This window comes from Perognathus longimembris, chromosome 8, assembly GCF_023159225.1.
Source record: "Perognathus longimembris pacificus isolate PPM17 chromosome 8, ASM2315922v1, whole genome shotgun sequence".
NCBI classification, from domain to species: Eukaryota; Metazoa; Chordata; class Mammalia; order Rodentia; family Heteromyidae; genus Perognathus; species Perognathus longimembris.
In genome coordinates this window covers 5,017,811-5,034,165 of record NC_063168.1, presented here as the reverse complement: position 1 = coordinate 5,034,165, position 16,355 = coordinate 5,017,811, and positions in this window count along the sequence as shown.

The following is a 16,355-nucleotide window of genomic DNA, read 5'->3' as shown; positions in this document are numbered from 1 at the left end:
CAGTGGATGGGGAAGGGGCTGAGCCATTCCTCCAGCCCACCTGGCCTTGGTGGGCTCCAGGTGACTCCTGGCACTCAGCAGCTGCAGCTGTGTCTCGCTGGGCAGCCGTGAACATCTGGACAGAGCTCCGGGCTCCAGCCCCGACCCCGAGGCGCAGGCTGGGAGCATCGCAGTGGTTGAGTCTCCTGGCTGATGTCCTCTGGGGGGGGGGGGCCTGCATCCTCCTTGAGCAGGTGTGGCTGGGGGTGACTGGCGCTCAGGTGCACATGCAGATGATTGTCTTGACGGAGGTTCAACAAAGTGTTCCCAAGAGTTAGTCAAAAACCAGGCGATCCTGGAACGCTGGGACATTCCGGTGGGAGGGTGACGCAAGATCATCTCTGGTTCCTAGCCCAGCCTGAGCTTGTATAGTGTGACTCCAGCTCAAAAACAAAAGGAATGAGAGAGGGAGGGAGGAAATTCACAAAACCCCTGTACCTTGTTAGCTTCCGTTGGGATGCTTAAATGTCCCACCCTCATTCTCCTCCCTCCTTTCTCCTGGTCTTGGGGCTTGAACTCAGGGCCTGGGCACTGTCCTTGAGCTCTTTTGCTCAAAGCTAGCGCTCTGCCACTTGAGCCACAGTGCCACTTTCAGCTTTTTCTCTTTATGGGGAACTGAGGAATGGAACCCAGGGCTTCATGCATGCTAGGCAAGCACTCTACCCCTAAGCCACATTCCCAGCCGACTGAGTTGATTTTTCTCTAAGAGTAAGAGACAAAGCATTCTTTGTATTCATATCCAGTTTTTATTTCTCCCCTTCTTTCCTCCGTGACATTAAACTAAAAGCATATTGCTTAGCTTCCATCTGTTGGTGTAGTTTTTGTAGTTTCTCTGGTAGTCTGAAACACATGAAGTTATTTCCGTTTTCTTCCTCCATGCTGTATCTAGCTTAGAGTTTGGTTCTCTGTCCTCTAGACCTGCCGATGGCACTAGCCTGGAGCCTTTGCACTAGCTGTTTCCCTGCTGGAAGAGCTGGCCCTCTTCCTGTGTGTGTGTGTGTGTGTACGTGTGTACGTACGCACGCATGTGCAGGTACTAGGGATTGTACTCAGGGCCTGGCACCATCCCTGCACTTTTTTGTTTAAGGATAATGCCCTACCCCTTGAGCCACAGCACCAACTCATGCATCCTTGGTGCTAATTGGAGATAAAAGCATCTCCATCCTCAGAGCTCAGCATTCTGAGTAACTAGGATTATAGGCAGTGTTGTGCCAAGTCGCGAAACCACCACCAAGAAGACCACCGAGACTCAGACATTCCGAAATGCAAAAGCAAGGCAAGGCTTTACTTAAGCGAGCTGCAACTCGGGCCTCGTCCTACCCACCGACACAGCGGAGGTTAGGAGGGAGCCCCGAGCTGCGATTACACAGGGCTTATAAAGGCAAAAACAAAGTTACAACAATCAGGTGTTCAAGCAAGCAAGATTAGGACACAGGTACAAATCTGATTGGCTCAGGGCTCGAGGCATTCTGGGGGCAGTTAGAGTTAAGCATTCCCAGTGGTTAGAGTTCTTGACCAACTGGGCCCTAATGGGCTTGTCCTGGGTTTGCTCACAGGGCCTGCTTATCTCAGGTTCATGTGGTAAAGTGGGGTTCACGTGGTAAAGTGGGACCTGACTTCAAAGTCTGGCACTTCAGGCAGGAGCCACCAGTGCTCAGCTCCCCTCTTCCTTTTTTTTTTTTTTTTTTTTTTTGGCCGGTCCTGGGGCTTGGACTCAGGGACTGAGCACTGTCCCTGGCTTCTTTTTGCTCAAGGCTAGCACTCTACCACTTGAGCCACAGCACCACTTGTGGCCGTTTTCTGTATATGTGGTGCTGGGGAATCGAACCCAGGGCCTCATGTATACGAGGCAAGCTCTCTTGCCACTAGGCCATATCCCCAGCCCCTCCCCTGTTCCTTTTGATATCAGATTCTCCTAGGGATTTCTCTGAGCTGGAGGGAAGCTAGCACACCAGTGCTCTCCATAACGTCCTTTAGTCCTCTGAGCAACACTCAGCGACAGCGTTTGTCCTCAGCCTGTGCCTGGCTCTGAGGGACCCCATAGTGTGTACAATGGCACCTCTCACACCAGGCCTTTTCCTGAGAACAGCAGTTTGCTCCATTTTGATGCACATGCTGAGCAGAGTGACTAACTTGTTTGTGTGGGCACACAACTATCTTCTGTCCAGTGCTAATCATGGGACGGGCTAATAGGTTACTTACACAAATGAAGGGTCTCCATCTATGAACTTATCAAATTAAATCAAGAACACAAGACACTTCATGTGCTTGGGGCTGGGAATGTGGCTTAGTGGTAGAGTGATTGCCTAGCATGCATGAAACCCTGGGTTCGATTCCTCAGCACCTCATAAACAGAAAAAGCTGGAAGTGGTGCTGTGGCTCAAGTGGCAGAGTGCTAGCTTTGAGCAAAAAGAAGCCAGGGACAGTGCTCGGGCCTTGAGTCCCAAGCCCCAGGACTGGCAAAAAGAAAAAACAAAACATTACATGTGCTTTTCAAACTTAGATTTAAAAAAAAAAAAAGAAAGAAAACCCCAGTCCCTGATCAATTAGAAGGAATATTATGTCATGCAAGGAAATGGATGGACCTAGAAAAAATTTTGTTAAGTGAAGTAAATCAGGCTCAGAGAGACAAAGGTTATATGTTTTAACTTATATGTAAAGTTTAAATTGTAAGCCTACGTGATATATACAGAGTTGTATGTATACATACACAAACAAATTGGCTAAAGGATTGTATAGTTAGGGGAGGAGTCCAGTGGTACAATTCCTTTGAACAACTAGTGAACCATTTTTAAAAAACATACTGAAACATGCTCTAGAGGGGCAACAAAAGAGGGGTACACAAATGGAGGAGGGAAGGGTGAGTAAATACATTTGTAATAGGGAGGTCAGATCTGGCCAGTGCCATCATTAACTGGAGGGACTTCAGGATGACTCCAGCTCAGATGAGAGCAGAAGCCAACTCCATCTCCACTAAGCTGTCCCCCACCCTATCCGGGGAAGCTCCCCTTTATTATGTTAAGTTATGTAGATTGACCACCTGAGGCCTGGGAGCTTCAAGGAAACCAGTGCCCTCCTATGAGTAGGCCGCATCCACCGGCGTCGCGTGAGCCCCGCCAAATCCATGCGCCAATTCTAACTAGAATGATAGGTTGGTTCAAACAGATACTATGAGACAGACTGTAACTCTATTGGCCACCTGCGTGCAGCCTGGCATGCTCTGTAAGCAGCCTGGCGTACTCTATTGGCTGCCTGTGTGTGGCAAGTTTGACTGTGATGTTTGCCTTATAACCAGGCTGGAAGGCCGCACCTACAGCTCCAGCTCCCGAGTCTGGGCTGCACACGTGCCAGAGGCTCCAACTCCCGAGTCTGGCCCCTGACCCTGCACACGTGGTCGGCAGTTTCGCCTCCCGAGTCTGGGCTGCCACCAAGGCCAGTTGGTTCACTTTTTGTTCACTTTTTACTTCCCCAATAAATCCGTCTTTTTGTCATCTTGTAGCTGGAGACTGTGTGGTGGACTCTTGGGGGAACCAGGAATCCCTTCCCTTGGGGGGGGGACCCTGTTTCATTGTAGGGAACCCCCACTTTACTTCACATTCATTCAATGTACACTATGTAAAAATAGAACTATGTACACTATGTAAATGTAATGTACACTATGTAAAAATAGAACTATGTACACTATGTAAATGTAATGTACACTATGTAAAAATAGCACTATGTAAGTTGAGGGTAGGGATGGAATGGGAAAAGATGGGGAAGAATGATGGAAGGGTGGTATTGATCAAGATGCATTGTTAGGTGTATATGAGTGTATTTATGCATGCCGGTCCTGGGGCTTGAACTCAGGGCCTGGACACTGTCCCTGAGCTTTTGTGCGTAAGGCTAGTGCTTTACCATTTTGAACCACAGTGCCATTTCCAGCTTTTTGGTAGTTAATTGGAGGTGAATCTCATATCTCAACAGATACTGGTGGGGATGTGGCCGCAGGGAAACACTGCTACACTGTTGGTAGAAATATAAACTGGTTCAACCACTCTGGAAAGCAGTATGGAGGTTCCTCAAAAGACTAAACATAGAGCTCCCCTATGACCCAGCAACCCCACTCCATTTACCCAAATGATCACAGACAAGGCCACACTAAAGCAACCCACACAACCATGGTCATTGCAGCATTATTTACCACAGCTAAGATATGGAACCAACCCAGATGCCCCTTAGTAGATGAATGAACGAAGAAAATGTGCTATATATACACAATGGAATTCTATGCTTCTATCAAAAAGAATGGCATCAGCCCATTTGTAAGTGAAGTAAGCCAGACCCAAAGAAACATAGGCTCCATGGTTTCTCTTGTTGGTAATAATTAGTGTATGTCTAGGATAGTCCTAGCAGAAGATCACAACAGCTCTTGATTATCAAGTGATATCAGTATTATTTGGTTAATCAATGCCAGTAACATAGACAGTTTGTGAACTGTTATTCAGTAAAGTCTGACATTATCGAAAGACACAAGTGTTGTCATTCCAACATAGCTCACTGATGACATATTTCTTTTAGTATATTGATTCACTTTCAGTCCTCTCTGAGTAGAATGTTTCATTAAAAAAAGGGACCTGTGTGTCTTAATTACTTTTATTACCCTGATTCCTACAAGAGTTGTGGAAAATACTGTTTGTTCAATAAATAGTTGCTGAAAGAAGGAAGAAAGGGAGAGAAGAAGGGAAGGAGGGAGGGAAGGAGGGAAGGAGAAAGGGAGGAGGGAAACAGGGAGGAAAGGAGGAAGGAAGGAGAAAGAAAGGAATGGCTTGTTACCACGTGGCTGTAGGGTTTATTGTTGCTCTCATTTGTCTTAGGATAATGAGTCTTAGGATAATGACTCCTGATTTTGCAGTAGAGTCACACAAGATTTTGAAAATGTGCCCAGAAGCCGAGGCTGCATCCAAGATCCAAGGTTCAAATCCTGAGGGGTGGGTGGAAAGCTAAGAGAGAATATCAGCACTTCACAAAGATGTATTGATGCTTTTCCACTAATCAAGTCTGAAGATGTCTTAATCCTCCAGTTCCTTGCCAAAACACTAGATAGGTTACCATAAATTTAGGGCAGCTAAGCTGACCTAGGTGTCTGCATCTGGTAAGAGAATTCAGGCAAGATATATAAGTAAAGGTGACAGGCTGGGAATGTGGCTTAGTGGTAGAGTGCCTGCCTAGCATACATGAAGCCCTGGGTTCAATTCCTCAGCACCACGTAAACAGAAAAGGCCAGAAGTGGTGCTGTGGCTCAAGTAGTAGAGTGCTAGGAAGCTCAGAGACAGTGCCCAGGCCCTGAGTTCAAGCCCCAGGACTGGCAAAAATAAAAGTGAATAAAGGTGACAGGAGAGTTCATTAGAAAAGAAATATGGCAGATAAAAGAGAGATTATGGCATATGACACACCTTAGAAAGACAGCATTTCAGCCTAAACCAGCCAAACTCTTGTTCCAGAGTTTGCCCTTGGTTTAAACTGGGACAATTGGAGTCCTTGAAGATGGCTTTCTGTCTCCCATAAGGTCACAGTACCAGAGATTTAGGGCCTTGTTCTTCTTTCCTCATTCTTTTGTTCTTGCTCCCTCATTCTTTTGTAGCCCCTATCCCTTATCAATTCCTTGTTAAGCTATGTAGGCCAAAATTCCCTGATTGCCTAATTTTCTACTAACTCCTATTGATATTAGCATAAGTTAATTGTAGACAGGGGTTTGTTGTGATATTACATACATACATACATATAATATATTTTAATCCAATCCATTGCTAGAGGAACTTTTAAAGCTCCCTTGGTGTTTCCAAGACCAAGCCTTCAGCTACTCCGAAGGATTATACTTACCACCATTAGATGGCGACAGAGTCCCCACCAAAGCCTTAGCCCAGCCCTTGGGATAAAATCATTTCTTCTTTTTTCTTTTAAAATTGAGTAAAAACAGGATATCGGCTGCATTTCCTAGTCATATAACAATTTGTAATATAAATACCAACTCCAATATTATATCTCTCAGAGAATCCGATGTGACAAATGCAAACCTATGGTACGATATGCTTTAAAAAATAAAAATAGATTTTACAGTCAGGTGTCACTCCTGTAATCCTAGCTACTCAGGAAGCTGAAATTTAGGCATAAAAAGCATAAGCATCGATATGTAAGAAGCATCGATATGCCCATACCTCTCAGGCTGAGAATCTTGAATATATTCATAATCTCGCAGGTATGTTTCCCATCTCAAATTTCCTTGCCTGTCTTTTCTATTCTCAAACGTCTAAGTTTACACGTAGGGTCATGCATGCAGAGGATCTGTAACCAGGAGGTTCAGGCCGCTGAGCCAACTCCAGGAGTTCTAGAATGTCAACTCCAGTCACTCCCCAGTGCACCAAGTAAAAAGATCAGCATCCATGCTGGGCACAGAAAGGAGCCTCATCTCTCACGACGGGATGGGCCAAACGAGCACATCCGCCCATCTTGGGAGACCAGACATGAGCTTTCCGTGCAAACAGGAAGATTGTGAGGCAGCCTCGGGTCAAGTGTGGCCCGGAAGAGCACTGTCCAGGGAGGCCCTGCCACAAGGTCCGGGGTTCGGAAGCTACTGCTGCCCTCACTGGAGAAGCAATCTGGTCGTGAGGACAAAGTCACTGGAGACAGTGTGTACTCTTGGGGTTTTTAAAAATGTTAAACAGTATGTTTATTTGAAAGTGAAAAGAAAGCTGGGAAAGGAAACTGAGAAAAGTGAGAAACTCGGAAACTGGGAAAGTGAGACTCTGGAGAGAAGTTCCAAAGAAGAGACCAAAGAACTCCTCTTAGAGAGTGGTTTTAGTTTGTTTATTTATTTGCCAGTCTTGGGACTTGAATTCAGGGCCTGAGCGCTGTCCCTGAGCCTCTTTGTGTTCAAGGGTAGCACTCTACCACTTGAGCCACCACACCATTTCCAGCTTTTTCTGAGTAGTTTATTGGAGGCAAGAGTTTCATGGACTTTCTTGCTCAGGCTGCAGTCTTCAAATTTTTATCCTCAGATCTCAGCCTCCTAAGTAGGTAGGATTACAGGTGTGAGCCACTAGTTCCCAGCTCAGAAAGCGGTTTTATAGTACAGGATCCCTCCCATGTCCAGTTATACTCTTGTCATAAGATGTTTATTCACCAGTCATGTCCTTCCTGGATTCCAGAGTGGTTGAAGAAGAGATGCTTAGAGTTCAGAAGACAGATGTAAGTCCAGACAGGAATGACAAGCTTTTAGCCTTCATTAGGTACCCTCCTTTGCTCATGGAGGGGGTGGCTTTGATCAAGATACTTTGTATGCAAATGTCACAAGAAAGTCTCCCTTGAACAACTAATGTATGCTAATCTTACAGAAAAACTTCTGGTAGCAGTAAGTGCTCTGTTGAGCACCCACACCGGGTGGGCTGCTAAGTCTGGAGAATGGTGCTCTGTGTTGATTCTAGTTTCCCTGGGAGCACATCACCTCATCAGAAGCTGTGATTGGGCCCAGGGCTGGTGGCTCACGCTTGTAATCCTAGCTACTCAGGAGGCTGAGATCTGAGGATTTCAGTAAGAAGCCAACCCAGGCAAGAAAGTCCCCAAGAGATTCTAATGTCTGTTATATCCTGACAGCTGAATAAGAGATAGCCAGTCCAGGAGATGGAAAAGAAAAATTTATTCCACCATATAGGGGGCTGAGTCTTAGAGTTGTGATCTAGACTGCAGCCCTGAGTCTCTACAGCTCAGGGTATTTAAGCACAAAAATCACATGCACCACACACAGGTGGTCAAAGCAAGTTAAAAATTGGTTAAGCAAGCCATTTACAGAAGCGGAATTGTGCGGTTAGGCTGACAGAATAGTAACTCAACTTTTAGCATTGTCACCATGCTTCCCAGATCAGTATAATGACGCTCCAGAAACTTTGCAGTTTTGTTTTTTTTCAGTCACAATGGTCATTACACGGAAGCTGCTATTCCCCATTCAATCAAGATCATAGTTATAGAAGCAGAGCTAGCAGGTTAGTAGAGAAACCACATTCCACGTTCTCCCGTTGTTTGGTTTTCCATAAGGGTTTGGGTGACATTTACCAGAACATGTTCCTGCTACCCAGCCTAAGTTTTCCCTTCCCCAGGCCCACTACTCTGCCTAGGCCTGCCATTCTTAGGGACTCAAAAAAAAAATAGGGCTCCCCTACACCTTTCACTTGGTTTCCACCGTGTCCAGTTAACCAGCAGAAAACCAGAAGTGGGGCTGTGACTCAACTGGTAGAATACTAGTCTTTAAAAGCTTAGGAATAGGGCTGGGGATATAGCCTAGTGGCAAGAGTGCCTGCCTCGGATACACGAGGCCCTAGGTTCGATTCCCCAGCACCACATATACAGAAAAACGGCCAGAAGTGGTGCTGTAGCTCAAGTGGCAGAGTGCTAGCCTTGAGCAAAAAGAAACCAGGGACAGTGCTCAGGCCCAGAGTCCCCCCCAAAAAAAAATTAAAAAAAAAAAAAAGCTTAGGAATAGCACTCAGGCCCTGAGTTCAAGCCCCATAATTGACCAAAACAAAACCAACAACTGTGATTAGGGTCGAGATTTTACCTTACAAGTTAGCCTGTCAGGGTTTCACAGACCCTAGTGCAGAAAGAGTCTTCTGCACCATGAAAGTTACTATTCACCACCCGTAATAGTGACTATGATAGCAGCAACATTTGAGCCATTAGACTCAGCACCCAGGGTGAAAATGGTAGATGACAGTTGTAACTCAATTGGTTTCCACTAGATGAAAGGATCTCAGGGTTTGAGAAACCTACATCTCTTATACAGGGCAATAATTGTGTCAGAGAGAGAGAGAGAGAAAGAGAGAGAGAGAGAGAGAGAGAGACCGCAATTAGTACTTAAACTTCTTTGGGTCCCACAAGTTACCTAAAGGCAAGAGAAATCTTGTCATCCTTATCAGCAGCTTTTCATCTGTGTTTGCTCTGAGCCATTCACCTTGCAGCTACCTGTCCAGAAAGGACAGAACTGATGACATCTTACCAAGAAGGAATGGAGAAAATGGCCCCTAAGGAAAAGAACTGGACACTCTTCACAGGACAGGACTCTATCCCCAGGTAACAACGACTGGTTTCTCCTGGCCAGACCTCTGCTCAAGTCATGCCAGTGACAACAACGCCTGAACCTCTGCCCACAAGGACCGAGATAATGACCAACCAGACCCCAGAGTGAAGGGGGCTGCTTAATGCATACCTTTCACTTCCTGCCCTCATTCTTCTTCTATTTAAACCCAAAGCTTATGCCTCATCTCTGGCAGAAAAAGATGGTGGGGGAAAAAAAGATGGCGGAAGGCGAGTGGGCTGAAGACGTTACTTTGCTTCTTCCTGTAATGTGCTTGGGGTGCGTAACATTAATCTCCTTCCTCTTCCTTTTACCAACGACTCATCTCTTTCCTTGTTGTGCTGGGGTCAGTGGCCAGTGACTGAAGGAAACCCAGCATTTGGTGCCTGAGGCCGAAAACTGGTTTCAAGCTGGCTTTGTTCACACCTGCCCCACCGAACAGGCAACAGAGACAGGGAGATGATGTTGATTCTCCAAAATAATATCCCAAGATCCTCAAAAAGATGTTTCAAAACAAAGGCAGCCAGAGCCCATCCCCACGGACCAGAACGGGTTCTCAACATACGTTAGCCACTGAACATAAATACCCACTATCGTTACTTCTGAATTACATCAGTTTTAAATAGAGCCTTGGTGAAAATGTATCTCCTGTCAGATTCAGCTCTCTTGTATTGCCTTACCTTCACACACTTATCCTCAAAGCAAAATGAAAAGTGAGGTTTACATTAGACCTTCCCAAGATGTTTTCTTCAGGCTGAGAACTTCGCAGGGAGAGAAGTTGTAAGTAAATTGCATTTTCCCAACCAGGCAGGATATTTTACTTTTGCTTCTTTGCTACTGGAAAGAAGAAAAATTAAATCTGTGAAATGTGCATTAAAAAAAAAAATATATATATATAAAGGGGCTGGGGATATGGCCTAGTGGCAAGAGTGCTTGCCACGTACACATGAGGCCTTGGGTTCAATTCCCCAGCACCACATATACAGAAAATGGCCAGAAGTGGCGCTGTGGCTCAAGTGGCAGAGTGCTAGCCTTGAGCAAAAAGAAGCAAGGGACAGTGCTCAGGCCCTGAGTCCAAGCCCCAGGACTGGCAAAAAAAAAAAAACAAAAAAAAAAACAAAAAAAAAACATAAAAAAAATCCATTAGAGGCACATTTAGCTGATTGTGGTGGCATATAGCTGTGATAATCCCAGCTAACTTGGGAGACAGAGGCAGAAGGATTGTCAATTGAAATCAGCCTGAGCTACAGAAAAGGAAAGGAGGAAAGAAGGGAGGAAGAGGAGAAGAGGAGGGCTGGGACTATGGCCTAGTGGCAAGAGTGCTTGCCTTGTATACATGAAACCCTGGGTTCGATTCCCCAGCACCACATATATAGAAAATGGCCAGAAGTGGCGCTGTGGCTCAAGTGGTAGAGTGCTAGCCTTGAGCAAAAAGAAGCCCTAGGACTGGCAAAAAAAAAACCAAAACAAGAGAAGAAGAGGAGGAAAATAATTTATATTCACCTTGTACCTAGAAAACCTTACTTTTTGGATTGATTTCCCCTTGCCTGGGTTTAGTCCGAGTTGGAAGCTGTTTTTCTGAGCAGGGCTGCAGATAGTGGTGCAGATATGAGGGGCGGGGAGAGGCCTGGAGGAGAAACAAGGAGTCAGGGGCTGGATCCAAAGAGGATGAGAACCAAGAAAGCTGACTGTAGCAAGAGGAGCCAAGAGGATGGTTCTGAGGGGTTCAAGTGAATTAGGGGTGCTGGGTGTAAGTACCATTGTCCTCACAGCCATGCCGGCACCCAGCTGCGTGAGGGGACTTTCCACCCAGCTCAGAAAAGCCATTCTCTGAATTGCAGGTGCTTCGCTCCAGGAGAGCTAGGAGAGCTCTGCTTTCAAGAATCTGCAGAGGTCTTGCTGTTTAGCCCCAGCAGAGTTTTGCTCCCGAGAATACTAACTTTTGTTTAAAAGCAGATAATTAAATGCTTCTTACCTTCAGTTGAGGAGACTGCGCCAGGGAGTTACTAGGAGAGTGCTCCGAAAAAACAGGTTTCAGACAAACCGTGGTCTTTGACATCAGAGTCTTAAGTCCTGGGCAGCTAGGAAAGGCAGGAAGCGATGGAAGTGCCCAGAAATCCCTGCAGACAGCCAGGTGGAAGTGTGGGTGGCTGCTATCTTTAGTATCAGGGCTAACTCAACATATTATATCTTAATAATGCAATTAGTATAACACACCATAATATGTGAAGGCCTCCCTATCACCTAAGAAGTATGGCGAGCGTCCCTAGTTACAGAAGAGGACTCAGCTGGGAGGGGAGCTGACGCGTACAGAGCTAGAGGCGAACGCCCCTGTTTCTGTTTGGATGCCTTGGGCACCTGCTGGCCTGCCATCTTTGGAAGGCAGGACACAGGCTGCTCTCAGCAACCTTAGCAGAGGTCAGAAGGCCCGGGCTTGTGGGAGAGGCCTGAGGGCAGCAGGCAGGCTGGTCCTTCTTGGGATTGTCTGCCTCTGGCCTGTTGCCCCCTCAGCAACACCCACCCCCCCCCAAACCTGTCGGATCTCAGGCCCGCTCAGCACCTTCCTGACCATTCTTATCACGTGTACCGTGGGCTTGCTGGTTCATCAGCACAGGCCCCTTGGCCATCGTGGTTCTTTCCAATCCCACTCCGTGTTGCAAAGGCTTCACATACACTTGAACAGAGCATAGTCGCAATCCTGTGTGCTCGCTGAGGAGTTATTGATTTTCTTGTGTAAAATATTAAAGTGTTTCTCAGGGCTATTTACTTATGTCATTAAAACACAGAGCGCGCAGTGTCTCCTGATGCACTAACCACACGAAGATCTATTTTTCTTTCTGGGAAAACATCAAGTATTTACCAGTAGCATTTTTATTTTTATTGCAAGTCTGGCCACTCAATAACGGTGGAGAGGGGCTGGACTGGGGAGGACGTGGCCCCCGCATTACCGGGGCTTCTGTCTAGCTTGTGCTTGCACAGGGCCACGGCCCTGCACTACTGCCCTCCCCATCAGACTCTGGCCAATTCAAGTCACCTTCTCAGTTGCTCATGCCCAGTTTTGTCTCCGATGAAATGAAAATACACAATTGTGTAGCATGCACTCTTTCAAATGTTTCTCTATGTTCTTGTAGAAAGATATTATGGACAACCAGGAAAGAGTGTGTCAGAATAAGTTATAGACCCTATAAATTGTTTTTTCCTGGCTCCATTCTATTTGTTTGTTTGGTTGGTTTTGGTTTTTGCCAGTCCTGAGGCTTGGACTCAGGGCCTGAGCACTGTCCCTGGCTTCCTTTTGCTCAAGGCTAGCACTCTACTACTTGAGCCACAGCGCCACTCCTGGCCTTTTCTGTTTATGTGATGCTGAGGAATCGAACCCAGGGATCGAGCCAGGCATGCAAGGCGGGCACTCTACCGCTAAGCCATATTCCCAGCCCTGGCTTCATTCTTTATTCTCACTCTCATAAGGAAGCACCAGGAGCGCAACACTGTTGGGCTCCTTTTTCTTTCTTATTTAATTTTATGTCTGTGGTCATATTGCTTAACCTCAGGGCCTGGGCGCTGTTCCTGAGCTCATTGCTCAAGGCTAGTGCTCTACCATATTAAGCCACAGCTCCAGTTCCAGTTTTCTGGTGGTTACTTGGAGATAAGAGTCTCAAGGATTTTCCTGCTCAGGCTAGCTTTGAACCTCAATCATTAGAGCTCAGCTTCCTGGGTAGATAGGATTACAGGCATGAGCCACCAGTGTCTGGCCAAGGACTGCTCTTTTCTTTCCTTTTCCTTTCTCTTCCCCTTCTCCTTTCTCTTTCCTTTTCCTTCTTCCTTCTTTCCTTCTTTCTTTCTTATTCTTGCTCTATTTTTCTCTTTCTTCTTTCTCTCTTTCTCTTTCTCTCTTTCTCTCTCCGCCTGATTAGGTCAGTGTGCATAGCTCTTCTGAGGCCATTTCAGACAATCATGTAGTGTTCCCAAAACCTCACGTGCCCCCCACCACATAGTGTTACAACTCCTCTTCCCTCCTAAGCTCACAGACGGCCCACCTTGCCTCTTGACGAGATGACAGACGCCCCTCGACCTACAGTGTGCTGTACCCAATAACCCCATGGCGAGTAAGACACATACCAGGCGGAAATGCGCTGAATCCGCCCAGCCTTCAACCATTCCGGCATAGCGGCACAGACAGGGCCAACCAGGAGCTATTGCCGCGACTGTGCAACAGAGCAAGCCGTGCAGAAGATGCAGCTTCAGAATCTGCACGTCTCCGTTGCATCGTATCCCTTTGCACATCCTACTGCGGCAGCTAGTAAGGTAGGCCATTGGAAGATGGGGACTTCCAGGGAGGTTCAGCAAGGGAGTGTGGGTAGAAGGACGTGACTATTGGTTGTTGTTTTTTTTTTTCACAGTCATGGGGCTTGAACTCTGGGCCCGGGTGCTGTCCCTGAGCTCTTCAGCTCAGGCTCTGCCATTTGAGCCACAGTACCACTTCCAGTTTCCTTGTGGTTAGTTGGAGATAAGAGTCTCACGGGCTTTCCTGCCCAGGTTTGGGTTTGAATTGCGATCCTCAGATCTCAGCCTCCTGAGTAGCTAGGATTACAGGTAATAAGAATGTTCTAGAATTAGATGGTAGTGGTGGTTGTACAATGTCATAGATATACTAAAATCAGTGACTTATCTACTTTAAAACTGTAAAATCTGTAGTGTATGGAATATATCTCAATGATAATAATTTTTAGAAACTATAAGAACACATGAAAAATAGGATATTCATTCACACCAGTTTCCTCTCAAGATTTTTTATTTTATTTTATTTTATTTTATTTATGCCAGTCCTGGGGCTTGGAGTCGGGCCTGAGCACTGTCCCTGGCTTCTTTTTGCTCAAGGCTAGCACTCTGCCACTTGAGCCACAGTGCCACTTCTAGCCATTTTCTGTATATGTGGTGCTGGGGAATTGAACCCAGGGCTTCAGGTATACGAGGCAAGCACTCTTTGCCACTAGGCCATATTCCCAGCCTCAAGATTTTTTATTTTAATTAGCATCAATTAATTGTACCAGGATGTTTCATTTTTTTCTAATAAGACAATTTATTCAATACCCTAGTACGTTTTTATTATAATTATCTAACAGTATAAGAAAAGTACAGAACAGATTTTGTGGATTTCTACTATATTAACACAAAGTATATGCCTACAATACCAAACATCCTACCGGCAAAGAGACGTGGGAAAGGGGAACAACGAAGACTGTGGTTGAAGTTTAGTAATAAATAAATAAACATAGGAGTCGAGATGATCAACACTGTGGTGCAATGCAGTATTGTGGTCCAATACTGCAGCCAAATGTACAAAACAGAAACAAGCACCAAACAAACAGCAACAACACCATGTCCACACAACTCAGAAGGAAGACAGTGGCTGGACTCACTAGGAAACTCAAAGGCTGTGGCACTGCAGACCCAGCTCACTGTGCAGTCGATGCCCTTGATGGTATAGACTCACTCCACATACTGATACGTGTGTGTGTGTGTGTGTGTGTGTGTGTGTGTGTGTGCAGGTATGGGCTTGAAATCAGGGGCTGGGCACTGTCCCTTAGCTTTCTTTTTTCTTCTTTGTTTTGTTGCCGGTCCTGGGGCTTGACCTCAGTGTCTGGGCCCTGTCCCGAGCCTCTCTGTGCTCAAGGCTAGTGCTTTACCACTTGAGCCACAGCGCCACTTCTGACTCTTTTTTTTTTTTTCTGTATACGTGGTACTGAGGAATGGAATGGAACCCAGGGCTTCATGCATACTTGGCAAGCACTCTACCACAAAGCTACATTCCCCACCGCTTAGCTTTCTTTCTTTCTTTTGATGCTGGCCCTAAGATTTGAACTTAAGGCCTGGGCACTGTTCCTGAGATTTTTTGCTGAAGGCTATCACTCTCCTACTTGAGCCACAACTCAATTTGCTGTTTAATTAGACATAAGAGTGTCACAGACTTTCCTTCCAGGGCTGGCTTCGAACCCATATCCTCAGATCTCAGCCTCCTGAGTAGCTAGAAGAGGAAGTTTCATTTTAACATGTCTATTTATATATGCATGCAAGGCATCTTGACTGGAGTCCCTCCTCCATTATCCTCCTTCCCCTTTCCCAAACCAGTCTCATCAAGTTTCCTTCCACAAAAGATTCTTCATGTAACTGCCAAGATGTCCTCAAGGGGGGAAAAATGAAAACATAAGGTGCTCCTTATGTAATCCTAGGCACTCAGAAGACTGAACTCTGAGGATCGTGTTTGAAATCAGCCAGGGCAGAAAGGTATGCATAACTCTCCTATTAGCCAGCAAAATATCAGACTGAAGGTATGGCTCAAGTGGTAGATTGCCAGCTATGAGCAAGAAAGCCAAGTGAGAACTTGAAGCCCTGTTCAAGCCCCAGTATCAGCACAAAAGGGGGGCGGGTGAGGGGGAAGGAAGTCAGTCAAGGCCATTGCCAATAGCACCCAAGTATTTCAGGGGAGCACTCCTGATGTGTACATTGAAGAGCTGCAATAACTGAGCTGAGCCAGCACACAACCAACCAACCCCGCCCCTGACACCAACCAGCTGCCAATCACCCAAGGTCATGCCGCACAAAACCGCCTGCATAGGTGCTCTAAGTAGACACCACGAGGCTATTTTATTATCTAAAATTCAAATTCTTAACCTTTTGCCAGGAAAATGCAAATCCAGACACTAGAAAAAAGAAAACTGGGGAGTGAGAACTACAGAATAGTAAGGAAGCGTTTGTTTGCTATAGGCAAGCCAGAAGAAAGAACATGGAAAGGTATTTGGAACCTATTTTTGGTAGTGGGAGGCTACCTCGATTGTCCAGCACTAAGTAGCAGACAAATGGTGATATGAAAGACAACTAACTGTAAAGAGTCCAAATGTTAACGGTGGGCATGTTGCTCAAATTCAAATGTTAGGCAGACACCAGTGGGTCACACCTGTAATTCTAGCTATTTAGGAGGCTGAGAGCTAGAGGACCTTAGTTCAAAGCCAGCCTAGGCAAGAGTCTATGAAACTCTAATTCCATAACAGGAAAAAAAAAAAAGCCAACTGGAGGCATAGCTCAGGTAGTAGAGCTCCTTCCATGAGCAAACCATCTGAGTGGAAATGGGAGGAATGGGACTAGCAAAAAAATAAAGTAAACTAATTAAATGTTGCTAGGCATTGCCATGGCTCAAGAGTATAATCCTAGCTAC